The following is a 12696-nucleotide window of genomic DNA, read 5'->3' on the forward strand; positions in this document are numbered from 1 at the left end:
TCTTCCCCTCTCAACCGCATTCTCCTGCCTTCTCCCCATAACCCCTGACACCCGTGGTAATCAAGAATCTGTCAATCTCTGCCTTAAAAATATTGATTGACTTGGCCTCCACAGCCTTCTGTGGCAATGAATTCCATAGATTCGCCACCTAAAGAAATTAATCCTCGTCTCTCTTCTAAAGGTCCGCCCTTTTATTCTGAAGCTATGGCCTCTAGTCCTAGGCTCTCCCACTAGTGGAAACATCCTTTCCACATCCACTCTATCCAGGCCTTTCACTATTCAGTAAGTTTAAATGAGGTCCCCCCTCATCCTTCTAAACTCCAGTGTGTACATGAGTACAATGCCGTTAAACGCTCATCACATGTCAACTCAAACATTTGTGATTGATTTGGTTCTTGTGGTCTGTTAAAAAAGTAATTCCAACCCAGCAAGCATTACAAGTAAACTAGAGGTGAACAGAAAATGATGAAAATTATGTTATTAATTTTATGCTGCTTCTGGTTCTTCTCATGTATAATTTGCTTTTTCAATGGAATACTTGCGGGTGGTCCAATAGAGACCAAAAGAGCAACAATAATTGTGATGTTTGAAATGATATATCCTTAATGCTTCCCTTGTAATTCTTTCTCTCCTGAGACTGTTCCCGCTGGCTTGGAGGTGAGAGCAGGAAGAGTTACAAATGGTCCATGGTGATTGCATGGGGACATGTTTCAGTTCTGGAGGTATGATGGTGGCATGGGAATGACGCATCTCACAATGACTAATCTCTTTACCGCTAAGCAGCCTGGTCAGAATGAACATGTTTTCTAAAGAAGGATCTCGACCTGAAACTTCACCCATTTCTTCTCTCCAGAGACTCTGCCTGTCTCGCTGAATTACTCGACCTTTTTGTGTCTATCTTCTGTTTAAACCAGCATCAGCAGTTCCTTCTTTCACATGTTTTTCTCCAGGGTTGTCAAGAATTCATTTTATAATTCATGTCTTTTATTTTGTTTCAACTGCCTAGTATTTTGCACCCAGGTCAGCCTCTTATTTTAAATCTAGATATTGGATCTGCATTTTTCCATCGAACAGAGCGTCCCAAATCCTAATAACAACAAGATTGCATTTGCACAAATGTGAACATTTAATGAATGAATGATGCATTTACATAGAAATCAATAGGTGGATTCACAAGTAGATCTTGGATTTTTATGTGAGTATATTTGGTGTGCTTCCACTTGAGGTACCAAGTTTTTGAATGATGGAAGTGCTAACTGGATAATTGGGTTTGGACTCTGGCAAGGTTGAGTGGTGCTGCTCCAGGGCTTCTGCTACATGGTGCGATCATGCTCCAAGAACAATTCTTTGATTGGTTGAGTAAAGGACATTCTTTTAGGAAGGAGACATTTCTTTAGTCAGAGAGTGGTGAAGCTGTGGAATTCTTTGCCTCAGAAGGCTGTGGATATTTTTAAGGCAGATTCTTGATTAGTATAGGTGTCAGAGGTTCTGGAGAGAAGGCAGGAGAATGTGGTTAGGGGGGAGAGATAGATCAGCCATGATTGAATGGCGGAGTAGACTTGATGGGCCGAATGGCCTAATTGTACTCCTATCTCTTAGGACCTTATGACCTTAATAAGCCTCTGTATCAGGGGAGGTGTATTTCTAATTCACCCTTTAAATCTTGGAATTAGGGTCACACTCAATGCGAAGACAGAGAGTAATGATAATGAAAATGTTACTGTGCTTAACCTTTGACTATAAATCTTATACTATATTGTGACAATCATCAAAGTTGGAACCTAGCATTTATCACAGCACTGGTTTGCTGTAATACCAATCCCCCTCGATTTCCTTTATATCTAAAAACTTATTGACCTCTGCCTTTAAAGTATTCAGCAACTGATCCTCAAGGGTCAAAAATATTGCTTCAATCAGAAGGTGGTGAATTCTTCAGACTGCAGCACCTGGTTCTGTACATCTATCGGAGGTAAACATTATCCACATAGGAGACTGAGGAAATTCAACATAATCAACCAACATAATCGAGGAATATGGCTTGCTTGCATTTATAGGTCAGGGCAGCGAATATAAGAGTTGGAATGTCATGTTACATCTTTCTAAAGCATTGGTTTGGCCACACTTGAGTTCTGCTCTCCACAATATAGGAAGGATGTCTGAAGAAGGGCCTCGACCTGAAATGTCACCTATTTATGTTCTCCAGAGATGCTGTGTGACCTGCTGAGTTACTCCTGTACTTTGTGTCTTTTTATAGTAAGGATGTCGCTGTAATGGAGAGAGTTCAAAGAAAATTTGCCAGGATGCTGTCCGATTTAGTTATTAGGGGCTAGTTATCGAGAGAGATTAGACAGGCTGGGCTTGTTTTACAGTGAAGGAAGCTGAGGGGTGATCTGATAGAGGCATGTAAGATTATGAGAGCCACAGATAGCAGAGATGGTCAGGATATTTTCCTTACGATAGGGATGAAAAAACAACAGAGTGCATTGGTTCAAGGTTGGAGTAAAGCGCTTCAAATAGTAATGAGGGGTAATTTTTTTACACAGAGCATGGTCGATATCAGGAACATAGATATCAGAGGAGGTGGTAGAATCAGATACAAGTACTACATTTAAGAGGCATTTAGACAGAAACAGGCAAGGATAGGAGGATACGGTCCTAATGAGGGCAAATGTGGGCATTTTGTGCCACATTGTGGGCCAAAGGGCCTTTTGTTGTTCTGTACAACTGCATGAATCTATGACTCCTTAATTTTTTCTGCCACTTATATGAATAAACCAAATCATTCACAATCTGTAAGGATGAAAAAAATCAATCCATGTTAAATTACTATACATTCTTCACCATTATTTTGTTGATAAATTGCATTGTATCATATGAATTTACTATTTTTTCTCTGTATTATTGATCAAATTCATATTATAATCATTATAGCAAAACACAAAATTCCTTTGTACATTCACTTTTCATTATTTCGTAAATGGACGGAAATGACCATTGAATTGAAGCAGACAACGCAAAGACAACTGTGCATTTGAAAAATGATTTTGTTTAAAAAAGGAATAAAGCATTTCACCTAAAAGAGATGAAATGGACAAATACTACAATTAAGCAGCACAATTGCAAATGGTCATAGTGGTATTTTATTTCTTCCCACCTTTCAAGAGCAGAGTAGCAACATTGTGCAGAATAATCTATCTTTATCGACATGCACTGCAAAGAGTATTTTCATTTCCAGTTAAGGGAATTCTAAGAAGTAGAATTCCAAGTATCATTCTAAATTGGTTATTTTGTAACTTGAAACATCGAATAAAATTATTGTGCCTCATTTCATTCTGCTTTTTACTTACTATATAAATGAAAAAATATGGACATTGATGTTTTTAATATTTGTCTCCGTAGATTATTTCCAACATTATGCATCTGTTCTCTCTGGGAAAGATCATCAGTTTTCTGGAAAATGGGGCAACAACACTGAAGATTTTTTTTTCATAGGTTTGAGGAAGGTGACAAAACCAGATAGATGTACATCTCGGAGACACCAGGAACTGCAGATGCTGGTTTACAAAAAAAAGATTAAATACGGGTTTATAAAAAAAAGTTGCAATGCTCTGGAGTAACTCAGTGAGTCAGACAGTACCTCTGTAGAGCAGGGATTGGTAATGTATAGGCAGGAACTGCAGATGCTGGTTTAAACCGAAGATAGTCACAAGATGCTGGAGTAACTCATCGGGTCAGACAGCATCTCTGGAGAAAAGGAATAGGTGACATTTTGGGTTGAGCCCCTTCTTCAGACTGAAAAAGTCACCTATTCCTTTTCTCCAGAGATACTGTCTGACCCGCTGAGTTACACCAGCTTTTTGTGTCTATCAGGGATAGGTGACGTTTTGGGTTGGGATCCTTCTGAAGAAGTCGGAAGAGGTTCATTGGATCAGAAAATAGCAAAGGCAATTTATGTAGGGAAGCCAACCTGCAGCTTCAGTTTTACATCTGGGCGGCGCGGTGGCGCAGCGGTAGAGTTGCTGCCTTACAGCGAATTCAGCGCCGGAGACTCAGGTTCGATCCTGACTACGGGCGCTGTCTGTACGGAGTTTGTACGTTCTACCCGTGACCTGCGTGGGTTTTCTCCGAGATCTTCGGTTTCCTCCCACACTCTAAAGACGTACAGGTTTGTAGGTTAATTGGCTGGGCAAATGTAAAAATTGTCCCTAGTGTGTGTAGGATAGTGTTAATGTGTGGGGATCGCTGGGCGGCGCGGACTCGGTGGGCCGAAAAGGCCTGTTTCCGCGCTGTATCTATAAATCTAAAAAAAAATCTAAATGTGGTCACTTCCTTCTGTTTCAGGAGTTTAGGGAAGGTGTGGATAATAGAAGCTCCATAAATCTAGAGTCATTGTGCGTACCGAGTGATGGTGGCAGTTGGGTGAGATGTCTCTACTTCCTTGTGATGAATCTGGCTTTTATAGTCAGGATATTCCTCATTGGAGTCTACCAACCAGCCTACAGAGCATTGGGCGACCATGATATACTGGTGATAGACACAAAAAAAAACGGAGTACTCAGCGGGTCAGGCAGCAGCTCTGGAGAAAAGGAATAGGTGATGTTTCGGGTTGAGACCCTTCTTTAGATCTCGATCCGAAATGTCACCTATTCCTTTTCTCCAGAGATGCTGCCTAAGATGCTGAGTTGCTAAGTTACTCCAGCTTTTTGTGTCTATCCTCGATTTAAACCAGCATCTGCAGTTCCTCACTACACTTGATATACAGGCGTCAAGTAACACTGGGTTGCTGCCTGAAGATTCTCCCAGGATTTCTGGGATAAGTTGGGGCAGTGGCAATGGATGGGGGAGGAGGGGGGAGGGGTTTGGTAGTTTCAATCCGCAAGACATTGAGCTGGTGGGACGGTGGTTGGGGACAAGAGTAGGAGAATATGGGGAAGACACAAAATGCTGGAGTAACTCAGCAGGTCAGGTAGCATCCCTAGTGAACATGCATAGGTGACATTTCGGGTAGGGACACTGCTTCAGACTGAAGTAGGGTCCTGACCCAAAACTGTACGATCTATATTCTCAAGGGATGCTGCCTGACCCGCTGAGTTACTCCAGCATTTTGTGTCTTTCCTTGGTAAACCAGCATCTGCAGTTCCTGGTTTCTACAGGAGAATGGAAAGGAAGTTTCAAACAAAGACCGTGAGTGAAGAGAGAGGAGATGAGCAGGAGAGGGACTGAGGGAGGAAACTAAGGGGGGCATGTAGGAGGAAGGATGACTCGAGTAAGGGGATCAATGAAGCATCTAATAGAATTGGGTCTCACAAACAATCCGTCTAACAACTAAACTGGAGAGCATGTCATGTTCCTCGTGAACTCACTTGTGGCATTACATATCATATTATAGCAAAGAATAGAAAGCTAATTTAAGGAAAGTTCTGAGATGATCATTTTTCATTTGAGATTTTAGTTCCATAAAATACAATGTGAGTAAATAGATTAGACAAGAATTGCTTTGCTGATGGACTATTCAACCTTAACATCAATCTATTTTTGAAGCCACATTGCATTTCACATCTATATAGAGCAAAATGCTTTGCAGGAGAACTTTGGGAGAATACTTAAAATAGGAACAAAACCAGGAAACTTATGGTAACGGAGGTAAAGATGAATGCGATATGAGATGTAGTAAAATAAATGTTACTAAGGCAGCCGTCGTCACAGATTATCACAGACACTTAAGAGTTTCTACAATGGGAGAAAGGGAAAACTAGAGATTGGAAAATAATTATATTTCTATATTAACAAATCTATGTGCAATTTCTGTCATAACATCACATTCTTATTCCTGTTGCTGATCAATGTACTTATTTATTTTTGATTTTGATCAGTCCTTTCTAATCGTACTCAGATCATTTTCTCTTCTTCCTTTCCTCCTACATTTCCACACTCATCCCTTCTCCTTTCTTTCACTCCTCCTACTCTCGTCCATCCTTCCCGAATTGTTCTTCCCCTTTTAGTTCCCTCCCCTCATTGGTTTCTTCTCCCGCCTTCCTTCTTAGAGTCATGGAGTCATAAGGTGATACAGTGTGGAAACAGGCCCTTCGGCCCAACTTGCCCACACCGGCCAACATGTCCCAGCTAGTCCCACCTGCCTGCGCTTGGTCCATATCCCTCCAAACTTGTCCTATCCATATATCTGTCTAACTGTTTCGTAAATGTTGGGATAGTCCCAGCCTCAACTACCTCCTCTGGCAGCTTGTTCCATCCACCACCCTTTGTGTGAAAAAGTTACCTTTCAGGTTCCTATTAAATCTTTTCTCCTTCACCTTTAACCTATGTCCTCTGGTCTTCGATTCCCCTACTCTGGGCAAGAGATTCTGTGCATCTACCTGATCTATTCCTCTCATGATTTTATACACCTCTATATGATCACCCCTCATCCTCCTGTGCTCCAAGGAACAGAGACCCAGCCTACTCAACCTCTCCCTATAACTCAGACCCTCTAGTCCAGGCAACATCCTCGTAAATCTTCTCTGAACCCTTTCAAGCTTGACAATATCTTTCCTGTAACATGGTGCCCAGAACTGAACACAATACTCTAAATGTGGTCCCACCAACGTCTTATGCAACTACAACATGACTTCCCAACTTCTGTACTCAATACGCTGACTGATGAAGGCCAATGTGCCAAAAGCCTTTTTGACCACCTTATCTACCTGTGACTCGACCTTCAATGAACCATGCACCTGCACTTCTAGGACTCTCTGCTCTACAACACTCCCCAGAGCCCTACCATTCACTGTTTAGGTCCTGCCATTTTAGATGTCCCAAAATGCAACACCTCACACTTCTCTATTAAATTCCATTAACCATTCCTCAGTCCACCTGGCCAATCAATCCAGATCCTGCTGCAATTTTTCACAACCATTTTCATTATCTGCAAAACCACCCACTTTTGTATTGTCAACAAACTTGCTAATCTTGCCCTGTATGTCATCCAAATCATTAATGTAGATAACAAACAGTAACGGGCCCAGCACCGAACCCTGAAGCATACCCCTAGTCACAGGCCTCCAGTCCAAGAAGCTACCTCCACCATCACCCTCTGCTTCCTTCCATGGAGCCAATTTGCTATCCATTCAACTATCTCTCCTTGGATTCATCAAGTCCAAAATCTTCTCTCCCTCCCTTCATCTCATGCCAACTCTCCTCCACTTCCACTCTCCTAAACTCTGTTGTTTCTGTTCTGGAGGGGTTAAATGGCCAACTGCTATTATGTGCCAGGGCCCTATCTGTGTATTCCATAAAAAGCAAGCTGAAAATCATAGAAATACTGGGCAGCTCAAAGAGAAACCATGGAGGAAGAACCAATCAGGATTTTTAGTGCAACTGGGGAAAGTTCAATGTGAAACAGATGTTTTGCAGTACAAATAAGGGACTGAGGCGAAGAGAACATGGCGGGGTGAAGACCAGGTGAGGTTGAATGACTGAACTGGTGGTGGAGCCTGCACAAAGAGTAGAGAACTAGTTAACAGTTGGGTATATTTCCATCATTTTCTGTTGTTTTTTAAAATTTCCAGTTTCTGCAGTATTTACTATTGGGATTTGGATAATGCTTTTACTCACTCAGCCATTGGGGATCTACTAACTGCAAACTTTTTATTATAACACATGCTGTCTGAAGACCTTTCCCTCGAATGTCCTCAAGAAAGCTGCCTGCTCCCTTGCAGCTGAGTAAACACTATATTCTTGTCTCACTGGCTTGAAAATAACCAACGATACTGCTACTTGATGGCCATCTAATGAGGCATTATTTACAACTGCTTCAGCTGGCATTACATTTCCCTAGTCTTGCCAAAGTGAGGATTACAATTTCTATCTATGTTGAATACAGCAAAAGAAAAAATCCCTTTTCAATAATGACTTTTTGCTGGGAGATGAACCCACAGCTCTTGGTCCAACAAACAGCTGCCCAGTACATGAAGTACTTTTCCATAAAATAGCAACATTCAATTTATTTTCTTACATTCTTAGTTGCGCTGTTAAAATTTGAATGGTTATCGTCGCAGCATTCAGCTTGATGGTCAGTAGAAGCTGGAGGATATTGGACAACTGGTGGAAAAAGACAAAAGGGGGAGGGAGGGTGGAACAGATCGGGGTAAAAGGAGGAGGTGAGTAAGAAATGGGAATGAGGGAGGCAAATTTGAGTGAAAGACGGAGGAAAGAAATAAGGAAGGGGATGAAGGAGATGAAAGAACAAGGTGAACAGAAACAACAGAGTATAGGAGAGTGGAAGTGGAGGAGAGTTGGCATGAGATGAAGGGAGGGAGAGAAGATTTTGGACTTGATGAATGGTAGACTGCTCTGGAAGGTTAGATCACATGGAATCCAAGGAGAGATAGTTAACCCCTCCTGGATATTCTACTATTCAATAATATCTCATTGATTCATTGTCATAGAGGCAGTGTTGTGCCTTTAATTACATTAGACTTTACATTAGACTTTAAACTTTTGAGATAAAGCACAGAAACAGGCTATTTGGCCCACACTAGGGACAATTTACAATTCTCGAAGCCAATTAACCTACAAACCTACATCTTTGGAGTGTGCGAGGAAACCAGAGCACCTGGAGTAAACACATGCAGTCACAGGAAGAACGTACAAACAGGTACCACTTGTAGTCAGGATCGAACCCAGGTTTCTGGTACTGTAGAGCAACAACTCTACCGCTGCAACACTGTGCTGTCTTAGAAAGGGCATCTAAGGAAGGTAAGTACAGGTTGGTGAGCCTTACATCAGTGGTTGGAAAGTTATTAGACGGGATTCTGAGGGTCGGGATTTATTTGCTTTGGAAATCAAAGACTTATTATTTGGGATAGTCTCTATGGATTTCATGACTTTGATTAAGATGTTTGAAGAGGTGACATAGAGGGTTGACAAAGGATAATAGGTGTTGTCTTTATGTACCTCAGGAAGACTTTTGACAAGATCTCACATGGTAGACTGGTGCAGAATGTTACATGGAATCCAGGGTAAGAGGCAAAGGGTGATAGAGGAGGGTTGTTTTTCTAATTGTAGGTCTTTTAATGTAATTGGCATGATTAGCAAATTTGCAGATAACACCAAAACTGGTGGTGTAGTGGACAATGAAGGTTTTCTAAGGTTATAACATGATCTAGATTAACTGGGGAGGTGGGCAAAGGAATGGCAGATGGAACATAACTCAATCAAGTGTGAAGTGATGCATTTTGGAAAGTTAAATGAGGTAGAACATACAGAGACACTGTGGGTAAAGGTGCAGATTCCCTGAGAGTGGTCAATAGGAGAATGCCATGGTTACCTTCATCAGCCAAGGCATTTGATTACGAGAGTTGGGAAATCACATTACAGCTATACACAATGTTGGTTAGGTCACATAGGGAGTTCTGTGTACACTGTTTGAAGGATGTGATCAAGCTAGAGAAGGTACAGAAAAGATTCAAAGGGATGTTTTCTGGATTGGAGGAATGTAGAATTAAAGCAAGCAAGTGTGATTAGTATAGATAGGCATCATAGTCAGCATAGACGTAGTGGGATCAAGGGTCTGTTTCTATGTCCAACACAAGAGGGCATGGCTATAAGATGAGAGGGGTGAAGTGTAATGGAGATAGAAACATAGAAACATAGAAAATAGGTGCAGGAGTAGGCCATTTGGCCCTTCGAGCCTGCACCGCCATTCAATATGATCATGGCTGATCATCCAACTCAGTATCCCATACCTGCCTTCTCTCCATACCCCCTGATCCCTTTAGCCACAAGGGCCACATCTAACTCCCTCTTAAATATAACCAATGAACTGGCCTCAACTCCCTTCTGTGACAGAGAATTCCACAGATTCACCACTCTCTGTGTGAAAACAAACGTTCTCATCTCGGTCCTAAAAGACTTCCCCCTTATCCTTAAACTGTAACCCCTGGTTCTGGACTTCCCCAACATCGGGAACAATCTTCCTGCATCTAGCCTGTCCAACCCCTTAAGAATTTTGTAAGTTTCTATAAGATCCCCCCTCAGTCTTCTAAATTCCAGCGAGATATGCTGGCAAGTGTTCTTCACAGAGAATGGTGGGATCCTGGAACACATTGCCAGGGGTGGTGGTGGCGGCAGATACGATAGTGGTATTTAAGAGGCTATTAGATAGGCACATGGAACTTGTGCAGGGAATAGTGGAATATGGATCATGTTCAGGCAGATCAGATCAGTTTAACGGCATCATATTCGGCGCAAACACTGTGGGCCGAAGGGCCTGTTTCTGTGCTGTACTGTTCTATGTTCTATGCTGTACAATAGTGCAGCTATAGTTCTTCATGGGGTGTCCACTGAAATTAAACATGGAATTTCCAGGTCTATCTAACCCAAGATCCTCACTCCAGCGCAGTATATATTCTACTTATTAGGCTATAAACTATTATTGGTAATTTTATTGAGCAAACATTAAATATTTGTCTTTCTTCTCCAGTTTAATACTGGCATTGATCATTTATTTTAAAAGGGTTAACGCCTTTGTTCAAGTAGCAGAGGATGTAGATGTACCAATGACATCAACTGTGATCAAATTATCTCTACCTGGTGTTGTGGACAGAGAAGGCAAATGCTAATTACTTATAACTGTGAGAAAGCAATCCAATTTGTTAATATTTTAAGAAGGTTGAGGGGGGGGGAGAGTAATTTGCTCCTACTCAAGTTTAATCCATCCTATTTGTATCACTATTAAAAGAATTGTATTTGCGAGATTCATAGTCTCATAGGGTGATGCAACATCAAATTAGGCCCTTCGTCCCAACTCGTCCATGCTTATTTAATATAATCAAATTGACTTTTGTTTTGCCTACATCCATCTAAACCTTTCCTATCGATGTACCTGTCCAAATATTTTGTGAGTATTGTATTTGTGCCCACCTCCACCACTTCCCACCGGCTGATTCTTCCACCTACCTACCACCTTCTGCGTTAAATACTTGCCCCTCAGTCAAATCTAAGATTCGACAGACACAAAAGTCTAAGATTGGGTTTATGCCAACATCCTTTTTTTGAACAAGGATTTGTCTTCTGAAGATTACAGGTTCACAAGTTCACAAGTTATTAGGCCATTCAGCCCATCGAATCCACCGCCATTCAATCATAGCTGATCTCTGCCTCCTAATCCCATTTTCCTGCCTTCTCCCCATAACCTTTGACACACGTTCTAATCAAGAATTTGTCTGCCTCAGAAATATCCATTGATAGCCTCCACAGTCCTCTGTGGCAATGAGTTCCTCAGATCAACTACCCGTTGACTAAAGAAGTTCCTCCTCACCTCCTTTCTAAAAGAGCACCCTTTAATTCTGAGTCTATGACCTCTGGTTCTAGAGCCTCCCACCAGTGGAAACATCCTTTCCACGTCCACTGTATCTATGCCTTCCACTATTCTGTAAGTTTCAATTAGGTCCCCCTCAACCTTCTGAACTCCAGCAAGTAGAGGCCCAGTGCTGTCAAACACTCATCATATGCTAACCCACTCATTCCTGGAATCATTCTTGTAAACCTCTTCTGGACCCTCTCCAGAGCCAACACATCCTTCCTCAGATATGGCGCCCACATTTGCTCGCAATACTCCAAATGAAGCCTGACCAGCACCTTAAAGAGCCTTAGCATTACATCTCTGTTTTTGTATTCCAGCCCTCTTGATGTAAATGCTAGCATTGAATTTGCCTTCCAGTTCCCCAATCCTCAGGCACATGGCCTTTGCCATTTCTTCCCTTGATGTATTTCTTTGGAAATCTAAGTGCTGGAGTAATTCAGTGGGTCATACAGCATCTGTGGAAGGAATGGATATTATCCATGAACTGGAGATGCTGCCCAAACCACTGAGATACTTCAGCACATTGTGTTTTATGCAAGATTCCAACATCGGCAATTCCTTGTTTCTTCATGTATTACCATCTTCATATATTATCATCTATCCACATTAGACCATGTGATTTATTCATTTTATTATCTTTTACCTCCTCTTTATCAACTTTTAGCCCATCCAGCATCTCATCCATATCTGAAAAATCAGTCCCATTGTGCTCCTTGATAAACCATAGTGCTCATTTAGTACCTCAGCCATTCCATCTGCCTCCATGAGTAAAATTCCTATTTGATCTTTAATCATTCTCAACTCTCCTCTAACACAATCCAATATAATCTTGAGAAACAGAACCTCACTTTTCAATTAGACGCATTGCACAGACTCAATATTGAATTTCACATTCACATTCAAGCCTTGTATTTCACACCTGCAACATTCAATGCTTTTTTTTAAAACTGGCAGTTTCAGATTTCTTTCATCTCATTCTCATCTCTTGTATACACTGGAATTTAGAAGAATTTAGAAGGATGAGAGGAGATCTTATCGAAACGTATAAGTTTATTAAGGGGTTGGCCAATTCTCTGAATGCATTCAAGAGAGAGCTGGATAGAGCTCTTAAGGATAGCAGAGTCAGGGGGTATGGGGAGAAGGCAGGAACGGGGTACTGATTGAGAATGATCAGCCATGATCACATTGAATGGCGGTGCTGGCTCGAAGGGCCGAATGGCCTCCTCCTGCACCTATTGTCTATTGTCTATTTACAACGTCCTTTGAGATATTTGTATTATTCACTTGTCTTTTCCAACCGTTCTCAGTTGACATTACCACCACTTGTAATATTC

The 12696-nt window shown here is 41.5% G+C and overlaps 1 protein-coding gene across 1 annotated transcript in view; it reads right to left on the reverse strand.

Moving 5' to 3' along the window:
* gabrb1 (gamma-aminobutyric acid type A receptor subunit beta1) overlaps positions 1-12696 on the reverse strand; it is a 239246-nt gene that overhangs the window by 62872 nt on the left and 163678 nt on the right. The window lies entirely within an intron of this gene.

Source organism: Rhinoraja longicauda, chromosome 1 (assembly GCF_053455715.1).
Source record: "Rhinoraja longicauda isolate Sanriku21f chromosome 1, sRhiLon1.1, whole genome shotgun sequence".
Taxonomy (NCBI): Eukaryota; Metazoa; Chordata; class Chondrichthyes; order Rajiformes; family Arhynchobatidae; genus Rhinoraja; species Rhinoraja longicauda.